This window comes from Spermophilus citellus (assembly GCF_964194105.1).
Source record: "Spermophilus citellus genome assembly, chromosome: 5".
Classification (NCBI taxonomy): domain Eukaryota; kingdom Metazoa; phylum Chordata; class Mammalia; order Rodentia; family Sciuridae; genus Spermophilus; species Spermophilus citellus.
In genome coordinates this window covers 168,093,427-168,113,094 of record NC_138186.1, presented here as the reverse complement: position 1 = coordinate 168,113,094, position 19,668 = coordinate 168,093,427, and the positions used below count along the sequence as shown (strand labels likewise).

At 42.9% G+C, this 19,668-nt stretch overlaps 1 protein-coding gene across 6 annotated transcripts in view; it reads left to right on the top strand.

The window, feature by feature from the left end:
* Positions 1–19,668, top strand: part of PRKN (parkin RBR E3 ubiquitin protein ligase) — a 1,414,869-nt gene that overhangs the window by 874,515 nt on the left and 520,686 nt on the right. The gene's annotated exons all lie outside the window — the stretch shown is intronic.

The following is a 19,668-nucleotide window of genomic DNA, read 5'->3' as shown; positions in this document are numbered from 1 at the left end:
AGACTTTGTATAAATGTACGGGCTTTGGGGAAACTTCTTCATTTTTCTGAAATATTTGCTGACTCTCTGCTGCACCTGCTATTATTAGACATTGGTGCTGGGAGTTATTTTGAAATGCCAAATGACCCTCTCTACCTGCTCTCGAAACCAAGTGTCTCTCACCAACTTAGTGGAACTTCATAAATTTAGGTTGATTTGGTTTGGAATGGTGCTGTAGAATCATATGAAGTCTAGGCATAGAGTGCTACTCTCATCTGTTCTGAGCCCTGATAAAACACATTTTCTGTACCTTCAGGGTGACAGGCAGTGACTCCACCCTCATTTGGATGTGCCTTTTGTATTGCCACCAGTGCTGTCCAACTGCATCCACTCTGGGGTATTTTGTTGCTGTTCTTGCTGATTTTCTATTTTTTTTCTTTTTTACTTTTCTTCTCTTAAGTCACTTTTTGTATAATTACAGTTTTCATCTAATTTTAAATGGAATTTCCTTTCCATTGAGTATCTCCACTCACCAACTTCAGTCCAGCAGGGTGGTCGTTGTCTTTACTAAGCAATATTGCAGCATGAGAGAGGTAGTTATAGACTTTGGGAGGTGCTAAAATATCTCCGATGCCTGAAAAGTCAAAAATCCTGAGTTCCAGATACCTATTTGGGGAGCTAAGCATAAAGACAATATGATTTATTTTATTTTGTCTTGTAAATATAGTTGTCCCAGATATACACACACAAAAATCAAGTCAATATAATCCCTAAAACCATATCAGAAAAGTAGAGAAATATATTAAAAGAAGACTTACCAAAGAAGATATGCAAGTGGTCAATACATATATTAGAAGTTTAATATAATTAGTTGCTAAAATTAATTTAAAGCATTTTGTCGGGTGCACTGGAACATGCCTCTAATCCCAGCAACTTGGGAGGCTGAGGCAGGAGGATGGCAAGTTCAATGCCAGCCTTAGCAACTTAGTGAGGTTCTAAATAACTTAGTGAGACCCTGTTTCAAAATAAAATATAAAAAGGGCTGGGGATGTGGCTTAGTGGTTATGTGTCTCTAGGTTCAATGCTGGTAGCAAAATAAATCAAACATAAAATATAAAGTGATGGATGCACATTCTAAGAGAATATAAATTCATATGTTTTCAAGATGCAATTTGGCAATTCATATTATAAGCTTTAAAATAATAATAAACTCCCTAGAGGCCTATCCACATCACATTCACAGTGCATCTGTCTGTTTCTCTCTGAAATGTGCGGCCCCCACTCTTCAGAGCTCCTACATCTCGTGTAAGTAATAGTTTGCATGAGAAGATGGCTCCAGGATGGAAAGCAGGATTTAAATCCCTGAAGTGCTCATGGTCCAAAGACAGTGCTCGTTCTGCCTCAGAATGAATTGAAATTAAATCAAACTTCCTAAGTTTCTGAGATTAATGATGGACTCTTCTGTTTTCTTTTGGGGGGTGATTTAGCAATTTGGGTAATTTTTCTTTGATTTTGATGTGTCAGGAGACATAAAGACAGAGCAGTGACCTAATTTCTCCAACCAGAGCAACCCTGAAATTGCAATGCCTCAACACAGTCGAGCTTTATTTCTGTTAGTGTCGTGGCCCCGTGTGGGTTGGCTGTGGGGCTCTGCTCCACCCGCTCATTCAGGGACCCAGGCTGAGACTTCCACCATCTAGCGGTTCTTCGTCCTCAGTGGCCTTGGTCCCTGTGTGTCCCATTCATGGGGCCAGGTGGCTTGGGAGATCAAGCCCTGCTCCACACTGGAGAGGGATCATAGACCAGGGCCACAGAGGGAGCCCATCACTCCTTCCCACCCTGCTGAGAGCAGAGGCCCAGCTAGCCACAGAGCATGGAGGGGAGGGGTGGGAGGCGGGGTCTGGTGGGCGCCCAGGAGGAAAAGCAAACAGGACTCAAGCACACAGTCCTGACGCTGGTGGGGGGTGGGGAAAGCAGGGTTTATTGATGGTTCTCCGGCTTTCTTCTGCTGGCCTGCAACAGCAGCCACTCAATCACGTCCCTTCATTATAAGGAGTGACTGGAACATGAACAAGGACCAGAAAAAGAGCTGTAAGCTGACAGAATCAATGGTGTCCCCAAGCCCATTCCAACTAGGTCAACAAGGCCCTGTCTGCTCAGGTACCCATCTGGCCGTGGAATTGCTGCCTTTATGGAATCCTGCTTCCAAGATGCCAGGGATTTCACTTTGGTTTGAGGCATGAGCATCTTCAGTGAGTTGGAAGGCAGAGGGGGCCAGGTCCACGGAGGCAGGCACAGCACTGTGGCTCTCTTGGCCTTTAGGAGGAGCCCCCTGTCCAGCGGACCTCACCCAGTTCTTCCTTTGCTTGAATTTCTGCTTTCCCAATGGATTTGTTTCTTCTTTTCTTGTGTCCTATTAAATAGCTAAAAATAAAAGTCTTTAAAAGATCATTCTACCTTTGTTTTATAAGGGCAAAAGTAAACCAGTTTCGAGTCTGATTTCGTTGCTCATCCAAGGAGAGCTGGGAGGAGGGGGAGGGGCCGAACACAGCTCCAGGAGTGGCCTGGAGCAGCTACCTGCAGGCTTTGGCCTGTTTATTAAAGTGTACATCCAAGCTCCTTCCCCTGCCCTGTGGCCGTCTGCACAATTTTGCATCCATCAGGACTGAGGGCGTTCTCTTGAGGCAGGAAGGATTATAGCAGTAGATGAATATTAATTGACCTTTAAGTGTATCATTTTAAGTGGTTGGATGTAGTCTGAAATTCATGGCGAGCCACCACATGCCCACACAGTGGTGCTGCGAATGCATGGTGGAGGTAAGGACTTGTATCGTGACCGAGAGCCTGGAGAGGGCTACCAGAGCACGCCTGCAGCCCACAGCCTCAGGTGACCTCCCCGTCACAGCCTCCTCCTTCCTGCCTTGGTGCATCCATCACCTGACCCCTCTTCATGGGGTCACCACCTATGAGCACATCCCTACATAAAACCAGGATTCACCTGCGCTTAACTTTCCAACGTGGCTTGGAGGAGTTCACCAAACCTCCCTCTCCAGAAGCCTGTGAGGAGTGGTAGTACCACTAGCAAGACTCTCTGAAGGCAGAGCACATTATTCCAACATTTCAGTTTTCGTTCTTTTTTTTTTTTTTACACATATTTTTGTTCATTGAACTGCATGATGGCTCTGTATATGTTCATCTCCCTCATCTCAGCTGTTAGCAGGTAGGAAAGTAATTTATCATCTTTTTCCTTAGTTAAATTTCAAGGGCACAATCAGAGGTATGAAAGCGAACCAGTGATCATGAATAGTTGCTCAGGCGACAAGATCGTTTTATTGTAATTTGGCAAGAATCAGAATCCATGTTGTGGTTATGAAGTTTAAATGCAGAGTTTAAGGCTGTGCAGTGGCCCATGCCTGTAATTCCAGCACTTGGGAGGCTCAGGCCAGAGGATCACAAGTTCGAGGCCAGTCTCAGTAGCCTAACAAGACTTCCTCAATTAGTGAGGCCCTGTGTCAAAAAAAAAAAAAGAGCCTGGGGATGTGGCTCAGTGATAAAGCAAACCTGGGTTGAATTCCCTTTACCAAAAGAAAATGAAGAGGCACAGTTCGCTTCCTGTATTAAATATCCTTCATTTGTCAGTGTTGCAAGCATTCAACCAAGAGCTTCACACGGGGTCTTGCGGGGGGTCCCACCTCAGCTTGTCCCATGATTAGAATCAGAGCATTCTGATCTCAGAGAACCACCCAAACGACTGAGTTAGCACAGCTAAAAAGATGCTTGGCTGTGTGCAATGTCAGAGCCCCGCTCTAGGCCTGAGTGAGGAAGGGAGGCATGCTGTGTGTTCCCAGGTGACAGGCTCTTGCAGCAGGTCTGTCTGTAGCCTCCAGGTCAAGACAATGAGCTTTGAGGCAGAAGTTGGATTTTAAATCCACAGTTCCCGACTCGGAGGTTGGTTTGTTGATTGTTCTGGTGGTAGATTGTGTTCTGATCACACCGCGCCATCAGCGACACCCTCCGAGAGCGTGTTTCAGAGCCTGCTGGTGTGCGTCAGAACTCGGCGTTCTGTTGGCCATTTACACACAGGCTCTCAGTAACTGCGACGGGGCCCCATTCCTCCTCAGTGTGTGCTGTCTTGCGTTAATGAGACTCCACGCATGGAAATCGGTATGAGCTGGTGACCTCCAACTATCTTTGAAATAATTAATAATGTGCTTAGAGAGGTTGATTTACATATTTATGAGAGTGGAGACCATTTGGTTCCTAAGCAGGACAGTGAAAAAGTTTGATGTTTTGAATGCAGACCAATTTAGCTGGAGGAGGAGGGGTTTAACTTTCTAATGTCAGCCTGGAAATAAATACATGACCCCTGCTCCTGTCATTACGCTGTGTGTGTTTCCAGTAAGATCGGAAGGCCTTCCAGGCTCTCCTCTATGGTCTAACTGATTCTACTCAGGAGTTTGGAAAAATCATGTCTTATATTTTCTGCTTTTTGAAACTTTATCAGCAGTTATTTTTGTTGAAATTATTTACTGATAGAGGAAAATGCTGCCGGAGACAGAGTGGAAACAGGAAGAGGAATGCGGACGACGTTCAGGGACTTCAGGACGGGGCCCTGTCTTGCCTGAGGTTGTTCTTAGCCTCTCTCTCCCCTCTCCCCTCCAGGGGCACTAAGAGCTCTTTCTAAGGCTTATGTGCAAGGATACTCTTGTAACTGGTCACCGCCTTAGTTGGCTTAGGCTTTTAGAATAAAAACAGACAAGGTGGCTGAAACCATAGGAATCTACCTTCTCACAGGGTGCAGGCCACAGGCCCAAGATCAACGTGCCAGCAGGTTGGCTCCTCGGAGGGCTCTCTCAGGGCTCGTGGAGCGCTGCCTTCTCCCTGTGTCTGCCAGGATCAGCCCTCCGTGGGTTCTTCTTGTAAGAACAGGGGTCAGGGGTCAGATGGGCTAGGGGCCCACCCAAACAGTCTCACTTTACCTTAATGACCCCTTAAAGGCCTGTATCTAAATACAGCCACGCTTTGAGGCCCTGGGATCAGAATGTCTACAGATGAAATTTGGGAGGAACATGGGTCAGCTCTCAATAGCCATCTTCTAGATTCTGAAATAGTTTTCAAATATTAAGTGCCTCCAAATTTGGAGAGGGTCAATTTTACCAGAACCCTGTATGTATTCTGCTCCCCTTGGTTTGACTACCTCGTCCTCCTTCCCCGTACTTGGTGTGGGCTGGCTTCCCACGCACCGACACCATGTGCCCAAGAAATACAGGGGCCTTCTGCCAAGTCTCTGATTGCAGCACCTGACTCACTGGTGAGCTTTGCAAGGAGGACCCTTTTTATTTCCATCCTTTCCAAAAGTAAAAATCCAGTGATCTTGCTTGGCGGTGGTTGGGGGCGGTTAGGGGAATGTGCAGTCACATTGTGGGTTTTGGTTCTCCCAGGATGGATTATCAGGATCTGGAGCCACCGAAGAAGATTTTAGCGTTGTGGTGGTGGCTGTTTAATAGATCAAATTGCTATAAGCAGCAGAGCCCAGATGTAACAGCACAGCCGCGATTGCAGTTCAGTCTTACTCAGGGTGGGCGGTTCAGCTGGGTGGGTGTTATCTTCCAAGCAGTTTTTCCCATCGGGCCTTGCTCATACCTTGGTGGTCAAGCTTCATCCCACACGGAGTGTCCAGCTGGAAGAGGGGGAAGAAACTGTCAGTGAGTCATCCTGAGAATGGCACATACCTCCTGATTCCTTAAACTAGGCCACAGTCACTTGGCCACACCTGCCTGAAAGGGAGCCGGGCAACGTGGTCTAGATTAAGGCCGGGGATACAGAGAAGAGAAGGATTTAGGTCAACACTTGGATCCCTCTGGGGTCTTTGTAGCTCAGATTGCACGTGGCGAACTTGGTTACACATTCACCAATCAGGTCTGTGGGCCAAAGGCAGACGTTTTAGTCAGAGGCACTGATTCAGTTACAAGCCTGCTCTGCTGGATGTGCCGATTCCCTCAGTGTGAAATGAAAGTAATTCAAAGATATTTTAATCAGATTATATGTAAAAATGACTGGCACGGTTTCCGGCACCTAATAGATATGACAGCTTCTCAGGTGCTAGCAATCACATATGCCAGGTTCAGAATGAATTCTAGAACATTATGATTCACATGGGAAACCAGAATCTGCAACTTGGGTTTAATTGACAGTTTGTAGTTAAAAAGTAAAAATCTAATTATCTTCTTGACATTGTCTACATCAATACATTGATAAATTGTGGAAATAATTAACTCCTTTGAACCAGGCATTAACATTATAGGAAGTACAAACTGTTATATAAATGTTAGATTGTAAAAACAAATACCTTGGAAGTTACTGATTGGAGTTCTTATTAGAATTCTTAAATTAGATATACACTACATGACCAGACTCAGCAAACTCCCTGTGATGGAAAGGGAGATGTGGGAAGATCAATAGTCACCTTGAGGGGGCGTCTATGGCTTGTGACTTCTCTTCTCTTGCTGGTAGCATTGGTAGGTTGCTTCAGCTGCATTGTGAGTAGAACTTCTAAGTGATTTCTTGAACACTTTGTACTGTAAATGGCCTATCAGTGAGTGATGAGTGAGATTCCTTCATCTGCTTCTGGGCCATAATCAAGTATAGTATTGAACAAATATGTCAACTGAAATTTGCATCTCAGTGTTCTCAGAGAATCAGGAGGTTCATCAAAACAGGTGGCCTTTGGATTATCCAGCAAAGCCCAAGAAGAACACTTTACAACTCCTATCTCAATGTTCATATCATACTTTAAATCTTTTATTTATAAGCATGCATTAAAATAGCAGCAGTACTTGGGCACATACTTTCTTTTTTTGCTGATAGATGGTTCTCAATCAAAATTTAAGACCATTGATCTAAACTTCAAAATTTTCACTGCTACCCACAGAAACATTTTATGTCAAGATGTGTAAACATATAAAGTATACACTTGCATGAACTGGGGAAAAATAACAAAATAGTAATTTCACACTCTGATATTTTCAATTTTAATCTTTTCAGAAGCATTTGAATCATCCCCAACGGTTAAAACTCAGCCCTCTTTTTAAGAACCTTCGAAGGACAGAATAATTGTCTTAGGCTCTCACTTAGTATTTAGTCATTTAAAGTAATAGGAATCCCTTTCCATCTAACTTTTAAGCATAACTCATGTCTTATTCTGTAAAAAAAGAAAAATATTAACTAGACTAGATTTGAATAAAGTTGAAAAATAAAGTGATCCATTTATTCTTCTAGATCAGTCATTTTTAAAAAACAATAAAACATCCTAACAGAAAACACATTTTGGATATACACTCATGATTTGGAATGCCACCACCGAAGACACAAATACAGGGATACTCTAGGGATAAACTTAAGGACAGGTGCCCACCCCAGTCACACCTGGGCATGCAGGTGCCACCTCCTCTGACAGACATTTAGAAGACCCCTCCTCTCTTCCCTCCTACCCCCCACCAGGATCATTTGGTTTCCACCTTTGGAACAGTGGCCTTTAAAGAGCTGTAGTTAAAAACTTGTTAATAGCCTAAGTCAACGGTATCTGTTAACATTGCTCACTTGACCGTGTGTGAGTCCTAGCAAATCCCCGTATGTGCTTATATGTTTATGAACTACAGTGGCTGCAGTTGTATTTTGTCTCTGAGTGACAGATTTTCTGCTATGCTGGTCTTTCTAGGAGAAATGGTAATGGGTTGTCTGGGTTGTTCTTTGAGACCTGCAGCAAGATACATCCAGTAGTTAACGTGTTCTTGGAACCGGATGACTACTGTAGAAATAGTCCCTAACTGTGAGTCACAAGACTGGCCCTGACTCTGCCCCCAATTAAACACCTTATTAATTTGGTGAGACTACTTACTAGCTACCACATACTGGGGAGGCCTTTTGCACTTAAGCCTGATGATAGCTCGATATGGTTCAGATTAATGATCACATTTTGCAGGTGAAGAAACTCAGGGTCTCAGATGCTAAATCCAAACACAAGCCCATGGGTCTCTGAAGCTAATTTCCTCTCTTTACCTTTTATTCATGAAACTTTTATTTATTCATATACCCGGGGCTTCTTTCACCCAAAAAATGCTGTGATCCTTGTCTGGTGGTCTCTAAACCAAGAGTTAACCATTTACTGATTCTATGAAATTAATAAGAGTCAGAGTGAATGAACACAGTGAAATCAATATGTGGAGAAACAGCCGATAATGAGCGGGTAAGGAACAGGGCATCCCAGTCCCTCTGGGGTGTTCTGACTGGTGTTTATCTGACTGGGTCCCATGGAACCACAGGGAGGTGCTGTCCAGAAGTTGTGTCAAGTTTTATTTTATGCTTAAAAGAGTGTGTGGCCTGACATGTGCAAAAGTTGTACCTGTTACAGAAACTAAGGGTCTCATTTCCATATGTCACCAGGGTCACATTGGGCCAAAGAAGGGGAGGTCTATAGTCCCAAGTCATGGCAGAAACTGTTTAAAGCAGTTTAGTTTTTTTAATATTGTATTTTCTTTTTTGATGAATAAATGAAAGGACTAGGCATTTTACATTGTGAGTTAAGAGAGCATAATTGCAAAATGCCAAAGACCAAATTTTAATTGCTCTCTGTAATTGCCATAGGAAAACTTATGCTTGTTACTGGGAAAATGCTGTGTTGTAGAAAAGAAGAAAAGCCCCCAATATAACAGGAGCAAAGCAAAGGAATCTTGGGCACATCACACCCTAAAATGGCTCAAAGCAATTTTTCTTTGGATTCCTTACTTCTTATTTGGATTTGAACATGCCCATTTTGGAGAGACTATTTACTTTCTGTTATTCACTTGAGTGAGATCAGTGATCCTGGAGAGGTTTTATTGTTCATGTATAACTAAGCAAGTAGTAAAAGTCTTCAGGCTTAGAGGGAGTAAGAGCTCTTGCTGGATGAAATAACACTACCATCATCAGAATTTATTCACCTAATATACCTCTTTAGAAGGTACCATTTCTGGAATTAGCTATTGTTCTGGGCTGTGTACAGCTTCTGTGGCTGTCATGGTATCAACAGAAGAAGTAACTACCTGTAAAGTGTGCTTAACTGTATGTCCATGCTAAGTGTGGCACACTGGGTATAAATCAGCAGCAGCCTAATTCAAACTTTATTTTCCAAAGCAAACCTCTAGGCTGCAATTTTGCTGTTCTTCTTTCTGATCTAAAAATAAAAATAAATCAAGGTAGAAAAACAGCCATAAAGCTGATAATGAGATTCGCAAGCAGCTAAGACATGATCTAAATCATCTGAAAACTTAGAAGTCCTGCCGTTCACTTTCTTTTCTGCTGGTAAGCTGGGAAACCCCAGGGCAGGGAAGGGAGCACCCCCTTGCCTTGAATGAGAAGGTGGGTACAGGCACCTCACAGTCCCAACCAACACCCCACGAAGTGGGAAATGTTCCCATTAAAACAGCACAGAAAATTGTGACATTTTGGGGGAATGATAACAGTTAACAGAGATGTCCTGTTTACCAGCAAGACTGAAATGAGACCCGAGTAAATAATAAGCATTTCAGAAAATTACCCAATTACATATTTAACCACTCCAAGGCATTCTCGTCTCCAGGGAAAAATAGCATACATTTTACAAAATTGCTTGTAATTGTGAATTGTGTATTCGCCAAGGAACCTGGTGTGGTCGTAGGAGGCACATTTGTCAGAGCTTAGCAGTGGAGTCTTTTTTCAAAGGATCTTGAATATAAGAGAAAACATTTTCAGTGCTTTCCTGATGCCAATAAAATATGTATTTAAGAATACTTGACATGCTCTTTAAGAAAAGAGTACAGAGCTATTTTGATGCCTGAGGAATTTAATACTAAGTACCTTGAATTGGGGGCATTAAGCCATTGTTTTAAGAACACATTTTCCTTCTGAGTCTGTAACTGCATTGTAGGGGATGGATTTTTGAGTTGCAGACACTAGTGATTCATAGTATAGAAAGCACCCGAATATGTCTGCTGTTTTTATTTCACTTAGCAATGCATAATTTCTGAATTCTTAAAATTTATACAAATAGTTTACAATAGTTTTCTCCAAACATGGAAGTAGAACTTGATTTTCAAACAAATAAGATATGGGGGTCACATTTTGGGAAAAGAGTTGAACTGCAGGTGGCACCTTCTGAACAATAAGGTGTGATTTATAGCATCTGAGCCAAATCAGACATGTGTAGGACCCTGTACATGTGCAGTGCCCCTGGAATAGGCAGGTCTTATCACAATGTCCATTCTGCAGGAGGGTCTGCCTGCCTCTTTGCAGGCTCTTTGAGTAGAAGAGGAACCTGATTTGCAGAAGAGATAAGCTCACTCCCCCAGGAGCTGACAGTTCAGGAGGGTTATAGTCTCATCAAAAACCAAGCAGCGTGTGATTACTGATTTGGATGAGGTAGAAGTGGAGGAGGTGGACAGAACAGGGAAAGGAGCATCTTGAGATGAAATCTTGGGACAGGAAGAAGCAAAGCAAGCTGGAGGGATACAAAGAGACCAGCGTGGCTGAGGCAGAAGAAACTGGACAGGGAACAGGCCCTGTAAGCCTGCACTCTGGGGTTGAGTGGAAACTTTGGTCTTTCTTAAATACTCTAGAAGTCACTTGCTCAAAGTTTAAAGTAGGAAAGGTGGCAGGATCAGACATGAATTTTCAAAAGAACTTTCCAGCTGGAGGGAGGAGAAGGATGGAGGGAAGGTCCAGTGCTGGCCCTGGGGCTGCTGGCACTGGCTCTGGCAGAGACCCCCAAGTTATCCGCGGGCAGATAGGATAGACTGGTGAAGGGCAGATGGGATAGACTGGTGAAGGGCAGATAGGATAGACTGGTGAAGGGCAGATAGGATAGACTGGTGAAGGGCAGATAGGATAGACTGGTGAAGGGCAGATGGGATAGACTGGAGCTGTTGGAAGGAAGAATCTTGGGCACATCACGTGGAAGGAAGGAAGGCAAGAGGGTGGTGTTGAAGAAAACGCAGAGGTTTCTAGCTTCAGCCTGGGGTGGGTGAGCACTACAACAAATCACCCATGAAAAGATTCGCTTTTGGTACTTTAAGAAAATTATAGTTAAGATTCATTGGAATGAATGATGTTTGATTTAGTGGGTCTGGGCTGATAGTCAGATCATAACTTGCAAATGTTCATGAATAATGTTATAGAATCCCAAAATGGCCAGCAGATTAGTTTGTATTCAATTTAATGGGGGTAATACTGCACTTTCTGATGGAATGAAGTCCTAGGCCTGCTCTTGCTGCATCAGCTCTCATGCTGGGTTCAGCTCACCCTGCAGGCAAAGCAAGAGACATCAACAGAACTTCTGGTAGAGCTTCCATTCAGGATGTTGGCCACTAACACAGTCTCCTGTTGGTCAACTCGTGGGATGACTTTCTCTATGCTCTAAGACTCTTCTTTAGGAACAAAACCACCTGAAGCTAATATAAGAAGAAGAGAGATTGCTTTTAAAGATGGGCCATGGACCTCGGGGCACCAGAGGCAGCTTTAACCTAAAGACCCCTTCTCGGTCTCCAGGCATCTGCCTTACCTATCTGCTGCTTCCAACCTTTGCCATAGACCAGTCTCCTTTACCCTTCAACTGCAGAGCAGAGACATGCCATGTGGCTTGTAGGCTTAGAGAACACGTGACTTGGTCAGATGAGTCTCTTGGTTCAGAAATATTAAAACATTCACTTTGAATACGGATTTTCCTGGACCATCCATATGCTTCCTGTGCTGTGGATAATATAATAGAGATCAGCATGTTTCCCATCTTGGCCACTGTGAAGCTGAGAACCTCCAAAGCATATCTTCAGCATCGGTGGTATTGTGTGGCATACAGCTTCTCCATGCCTCCTTTAGTCTTTATCCTCAGTAATCTATTTCTTGTTCTTTCTATTTTGCAATAGCATTCATCTTATAGTGCTTGTATATACTTATCTGGCTGTCTCAACTCCTTTCTGGAATGTGGCAAGAAAGAGGGATGCATTATAAACACCATCTGATAATAGCAATAGAGTTTCTGGGTATAGTGTGGTGGAGAACTCTCATGGCCTAGGATGTAGATGCTGTTCAAGCAGCAGGGACATAAGACACATGGAATCACGACATGTAGGCACTCATTCCGTATGTGGTTATTTAAATCTAGATCGACCTTGCTTAAGATTATGCAGGATGAAAATTCAGTTCCTCGTGATCATAGAGTGATGTGACCATGTTTCAGGACTCCATATTAGTGCAGGTTTAGAATGTTTCTACCATCACAGGCATTACTGTTACCCAGCGTCATGTCGGATAGTTTGAAATTTGTTCACTGATCACTTGAAAATAAATTGCAGACTAAAAGGCCCAAACTTAACCTTTTGCTTCTTTCTGGGTTCACTTCCAATGCTTCTGTCTTTGAGTGTGCTTTCTGGCCTAGCTTTGTAGCCGTCAGCAGATGAGTCTTACTGTATATCTGAATTCTACAGGAACCTAAAATTCCAAATCCCCAGATCCTTCTACCCTGTCCACACAGATCTGGATTCTATTTCCCAACCAGTGGTCTAACTACTGCCCTGTGCCTCTGAAACCTCATCAGCCTCGTTCTCTTCCTTGACTACAAACACTTCTCTCCCATTATCTTCCAGAGTGCTCCTGCGTGAGTGGCTTTGGATGTCTAATATTCACTCATAGACATTCTGGTTCCTTCTCTCAATCATGGAATGCTGCTCCCAGCACCTGGGCTTACCCACTTCTCAACAGCTCCAGACACCTTAGTGTCTCTCCCCCAGGTTCCCCTCAACACCTTCATCTTCTGATGCATTTTGGAATCCTTACCTTTCCCTGGTATAAGTGGTTCCTGATATCTCCAATTAAAGTATAACACCTCAAAACAGCCTTTAAATCTTGTTCTTGCCTTGGGTTCCCTGTTTCTCCCAGAGCCAACCTCAGGAAAAGCCCCTTCCTAACTATGTACTTCATGGAATTCCCAAAGTAGTGTAAGTCTTGGACCATAGTTAGTACCTCCAATTTCTGACTATAGCTCTGCTTCTAGCTCTGTGTAAGCTTGGGCCCTACTTTGCTATGCAGAATGGTTTCTTAATTTATAACATCAGGGGATTCAGATAATCTGTTGCTGACGGTCCTGCCAGATGAAAGTTCTGTATTTTCCTGAAGTCAGTCTTCTATTTTACTCTTGGGTCACTGTGTATCTTGATATGCAGCTCTTAGAAATTGCTGAATTTAATTTGTACAATTGATAAATGTAATGATTATCACTTAGCATGTGCACATCTTGCTTTCCTTGGCCACCTTGCCAGGGGGTCTTCTGTGAGGTTTTACTACATGCACAAATCCATTCACGCAGACATGTGCCACCTCTGGAATAAACCAGCTCAGCACACAGTGCAAGTAACAGAGATGTAAAAGTAGACATCATTTCCTCTATCAGTGAGCTTCCAGTGACATTTAGAAACAGACACATAAAAAAGGACAATAATAATTGATTTATTAGAGGCAAATACCCACTATATTTTTGCATTGTATCAGAATATTTGCTACATCACAGAACCCTTGACTCATTTATGGCAATGATAACAGTTTGGATATAGGTACACATAGCTGAAAACCCACAAATATTAAAAAAATATCAGCAGCATTTGATGATCGATGCTTTTAAAGTATATATGCTTCTACTCTTGATGCTTTCATGTTGAATTTTATTATCTTGAATCAAGGTACTAGAGCTGAAATTGAGAGGGAAGAAGATCTTTCTGATCTTTACAAGTGTTGTTGCATTATCTTTAATGTATCATTTCCTTTAAAATAAAATGTAAAAGTGCAATTCCAGAGCAAAAGGGTATGTGTGGGTGTTGTCTAGTTGTCCTCTGGCTGTGATGTGTGGTTGTCAAGATTGATGTGACTTGGTATGACATTGTGGCATCATTTTCAAATTCAGCTTCATCTTAGAATGTTCCTAATTAAAGTGTGAATGACACTAAAACTAATTAAATTGAGGAAAAGGGTATTCATAAGTGAATGATGTAAATAGAAAATAAAGTTAGCAATTGGCATTATGACCACAGGATTTTTTTTTTCTATAAAGAATGAGCTGTGTGGCCAAGGGGTAGATTTAGAGATAAGATTCCAAATGATTGACAAGCCTGATTTGTGGTCCAATAACTTACATGGGGCCCTTATGCCTTGTTTACTCAAAGCACACAACATCCTTCAATCTTATCACAGCGCTTCTGTTGCCTTGGTGATTTATCAAACGTGCTGATTGATCAAACTTTAGAAACCTGAATGCAGTTTAATGGTATGTGCACATATTTCTAATTCCAGGGAACCCCAAAATACACTTGAAAAGCCACTCATGGAGTCTGCAATGCTGTGAGCATGGGCTGGGCAGCCTTTGACAGAAATGGAGTCGTGTGAGCCAAACAGTGGAAAGCCTCCTGTCAGGGCCCAAGTTAAGGCAAATACATGGGAGTCAGTGGACAGGAAAGGGAAATTGAAATCTAAGTCAGCAGCGTAGACAATACAGCCAATAAAACGGGGGGAAGTGAATGGTAAAAAGCTACCCTGCTACGAGGATTTATGGGATTGGTGAGCATCTTAGGAAGTGCAGAAGGCACAAAGAATCTGGTCTTCAAAGTGAAAACAGCTGTTGCAGAGTCTCATTTCTAATGGCTTTGCAGTGCTTCCCGAAGCTCTTAGAAGAGCACCTGTGTGTAGCAGTGAGGCCACCTTACAGTCCAAGCACTCCAAGAAGCAGACTGGCCCGGGAAGCCCCCCAGGGTGCCCAGCGTGTGACAGGAATCTAGATATCAGTCAGAGGGAAGGACACAAACAGGCCCTTGACGTTTAGTTAAACGCTTGCCATCCTGACCGCGCAACCTTAAGGGCTCTTGGTGTCTTCTTTAATGAGCCGTCTTTTACATGAATGAGCTTATTTATACATGAAGCCAGTTTGCTTCACACGGACTCCCAGAATTTTAGATTAGAATTAGGGTTAGGCTATAGGAGGGAAGCAAAGAAGGAAGAAAGGAAGGGTTCTTTTGGTCTTGTCATATGATAAAGGGATCTGAAGAAAGAATAATTTGAGGATTACAAAGAATAATTTGGGGAACAGTGAGCAGTGCAAATTCAAAGCTGATTGAAAAGTTTTCTTCAATAGAATGTTTAGCTTAACTGATCTACAGGAACCATGGTTTTGAAGTAAAAACCATTAGGTTTTTTTTATTTCTATGCCTTTAATCAGTTTCATCATATTTTATCACTTTGATTCCCTCCTTCATCAGTTTCAACCCAGCTGATTACTAACTTTCAATTGCTGCGAGTCCTTTTCAAGGTTCACATTTAAATTCCCTGGTGTTTTGTCTAGCACCACGCAGCCACCATCTGTGGGCAACAGAGGGCCACGCACAGTTTCTCCGGGGAGAGAAGCGTCCTCTGGCTCAGCTGTGATGTGAGACATTCTCAACCAGCTGACCGCCAGGAAACTGGCCGCCAACAGAACCCCTAGTCCTGGTCAATGGACGGGTGGACTGCGATGTCCTGGACAGAGAAGAGTTGTCACAGTAATGTTTTATCATCACCACAATGACCCTGCAGACCCTTCCACAGGCGCGGCGCTCTTTTATGTATGGCTGGTCTCTGTATTGTGGGCTCTGTGGGGGCAAGTGCGACCGTGGACTGAGAGTATTCCCCCAAATTAGTGTTGTCCTATGTATGTACAGACTTTTCATGTCTTTGTTCCCTAAAAACACCCAGTATACTATCTGTTTATACACATTTACGCTTATTAGATATTATAAGTAATCCGGAGATGATTTCATGAATGCTAGAGGATGTGCACAGGTCATATGCCAACACTATGCCATTTGATACAAGGACTTGAGTGTCCCAGATTTTGCAGCAGGTGTGGAACCAAGCCCCCTGCATGCCAGGGGACAGCAGTGCAGATTCATTCCTATGTGAGGAAGTGCTACCGTAACTCTCTATCGGCTAGGAATGAAATGTATATTTTTTTGCACACAACAGGAATAGATATATTCATAATCCTTCCATGCTGCTAACGAGTCCCCTTTAACAGTTATCAATCTTTCCAACTTATCACAATTCCATGACTACCTGAGCGTGACTACGGTCCTGTCACCTAAGAGGTCACCAAGAAGAATGTCAGGGGTAGAGCAGGGTTTTCTTTTTTTTTCCTTCATACCATTATTTATTTATTTGCATAGATTTCTTCTTGTTTAAAGGGTCCTGCGCTTGCTTCCACATGGGTCCAGTGTACTGGTAAGAGTGTTGTCTGGGAGAACTATTACAGGGAGTATAGATGATAAAAAGAATAAGAACTTTTCCCATCACATAAGCTCCTTGATGGCAAGAACTTGGGCTTTCTTGTGACAACTGCGTCCCCAGCTGCTTGAGAAGCTCCTTGTATACTATAGGTGTATAATATTATCACCAAACAAGAATAAAAACTTTAAGTCAGGTCACATGGTGAGAAAAATATTTACATGTTTAGACTTTTATCAGCCATACTCCTTGCTCTGAAAGGAAAAGAAAAGAACCTGTGTTAGGTCACTCTGTGGACAGTGGAACACTGGTGCAGTTTTTCCCCAGAGAAGAGTCTTAGGCTAGACCCTGAGAAGGTGAGACATTTTCCTCACAATCTCGGGAGAGGCTGACCCTCACATAAGGCTCTCTGGAAAGGACTCTGAGACACAGTAGAGAGGACAACATCATTCAGTGTCCGATGTACCTTTGGATCTACTGATCATTCCCTGTAAGTCACTGAAGCTTTATCTCCACCCCAAGTTCTATCTGCCTTCCCAGTGACCAGTCTGAATCCCATGTGACCCCTATGCCCCCCATTTTATGACTGTGTTCACACAACTGGAAAGAGCTAGAGATTGTACACAATGGGGTTTGCCCGTTTCACTTTAGATTCCTCATGAAATGTGCACTCAGCCCAGGGTCATATTGCTCCTCTCTGGCTAACCAATTTCCATGCTTCTATGCCGCAGTCTGGTTGGGCACAATTCAGGAGCCACTTGTCAAAAGAAACTAACTTTATTTTTAGAACCACACATGCCAAACAAAACAGCTCCTCAGGAAAAAACCCTCAGAGCCCAACTGCCACCACTGGCTTCCCACAAGCCTCTCACCCCCACACCAGCCTCTCCACCTCCCACAATCCTCCTGCTCTTGAGGCCGATTGGCTGGGTTGCGTGGGCAGAGCCAAAGAAGTCCCCCAATGAGCAGCTCCGTGGAGGAGCCAATCAGCTAGATGTTGCTGGGGCCACTGTGAGCCAATCATCAGCTGGCAGTCTGAAGGGCAGGGAAACAGCCCAATGAACAAAACCGCAGAGGAGCCAATCAGCTAGATGTTGCTGGGGCCGCTGTGAGCCAATCATCAGCTGGCAGTCTGAAGGGCAGGGAAACAGCCCAATGAACATCACCACAGAGGAGCCAATCAGCTAGATGTTGCTGGGGCCGCTGTGAGCCAATCATCAGCTGGCAGTCTGAAGTGCAGGGAAACAGCCCAATGAACATCACCGCAGAGGAGCCAATCAGCTAGATGTTGCTGGGGCCGCTGTGAACCAATCATCAGCCGGCAGCTGGAAGTTTGCTGGCAGCTGGAAGTTTGCTGGGGCCCCTTTGGCTGTGGCTCTCAACATCTCCCCCTCTCTGTTTAAACAACAAGCATGTGGCTTGGGGACCGTGCCTGCCTTAGGTTGTCCAATACTACATATGGTCCTTACGCGTCTTCAGATGAGCTGACCTCAGGGCGTCAGCCTCCTGTCTTAGGTTGGTACCATTGTAATTGGATCTTACCCGTCATTGACTACCGGTCCAGTACACCCACACCTGTGGAGAGGTCTTTGTCATGACAAGCAGAAGGGAGGAAGATACACCAACCCAATTGATGGCTCTTGTTGGAAAAATTGTACCACCAACGACATCATCAGCAAAAATACCCCAACACTACCACAAGTCGCTGCACCAACAGATAGTTCACAATGCATACAAGTGAGTTCACAATGCATACAACTGACACATAGTTTAGGCAAGTTCTGCAAGCAGTTCAGTGATGGCTATTGCAGAAACTGTAGATTAGTTTTATCTTTGTCTTCACCGGCACTGGGATGAAGATAGGAATTCTAGCAATAATGGCTAAAGGAAAAATTATGTAACATTCCAGAAGGCACTAAAAGAAAACAATTTTCTTAACAATTTACATTATCTTGAAGAGAAGAGGAACAATTTTCTTAACAATTTACATTATCTTGAAGAGAATTATTAAATATAATGAAAAGGAAAGGTGAAAGTAAACAAACAGATCTGTTAACCTTCTTTTTTGTTTACATATTAAAACAATTCTTAACAATTATTTACCCAATTTAAATTAAACCATTTAAATCACGTGAATAAAAAAAATATTTGGATCCATTTTTTCATGAGCGCTCCTCATATATGATATATGGACAACGTACATTCAAACATATAACACAAAACACAAGTGTGCACACATAATATAATACATACAACACATAACATAATAGTAAAGGCCTTATAACTTTTTACAGGTGAAATCTCCATTGCAATGTTTAAAAACTCTATAGTAAAAAAAAAATAGAACTGATCAGCAAAACATTAACTTAGGTCTGTATGAGCTCAAAAACCAAAATAGAACTTCATGATATGGGAAAGGGCAATAATAAAATAGATATTGAAAAAAGCATCCTGGTTCTGTTGCAGATGTAAGGATAGCCAAATTGGAGTTTTGGATATCAGCTGTTATGGATTTGAGCCAAATCACCTTCTTTTTGGTCTGTAGAAATTGCTTTAGTTAATCTCTCTGGAATCCAAATCGGCTGCTGTTCTCCCTGTGGAAATACACAAACAGGCCCCCGACTCCAGACAATCACTGGGTCAGGACTTTAGTTAATCTCTCCGGAATCCAAATCGGCTGCTGTTCTTCCTGTGGAAACACACAAACAGACCCCCGACTCCAGACAATTACTGGGTCAGGACCTTTCCATTGTCCTGTTAGAATATCTTTCCAAAGTACCTTGGGCTTATGTACATTTTTTGGACACATATGCCTTTCTGCAGCACTAAGTCCTGATGAAACCAAATTTAAAAAGTTTAGAGTAAAAAGGGTTATTTTAAGTTTATCTTTGGGGAATATATACCCCTTCCCAATTCCGTCTTTTTGCTTTAATAAGTACATTTTAATAGTTTGATGAGCTCTTTCAACTATGCCTTGTCCCTGTGGATTGTATGGGATTCCTGTTATATGAGTAATGCCAAATGATGAGCAAAATTGTTTAAAAGAGGTAGAAGTATAACCAGGGGCATTATCTGTTTTTAACTGTTTTGGAATGCCCACAGTGGCAAAATTTTGTAAGCAATGAGCTATAACATCTTTAGTTTTTTCTCCGGCATGAAGGGAGCCCATCAAAAATCCAGAAGAAGTATCAACTGTAACATGCAAATATTTTAATTTTCCAAATTCTGGCAAGTGTGTGATGTCCATCTGCCAAATATGGTTAGGTATCAATCCTCTAGGATTGACTCCAAGATTAACTTGTGGTAAAAAGGTCACACAATTTTGACATTGTTTTATTATTTGTCTAGCTTGTTCCTTAGTTATTTTAAAACGCTTTTGTA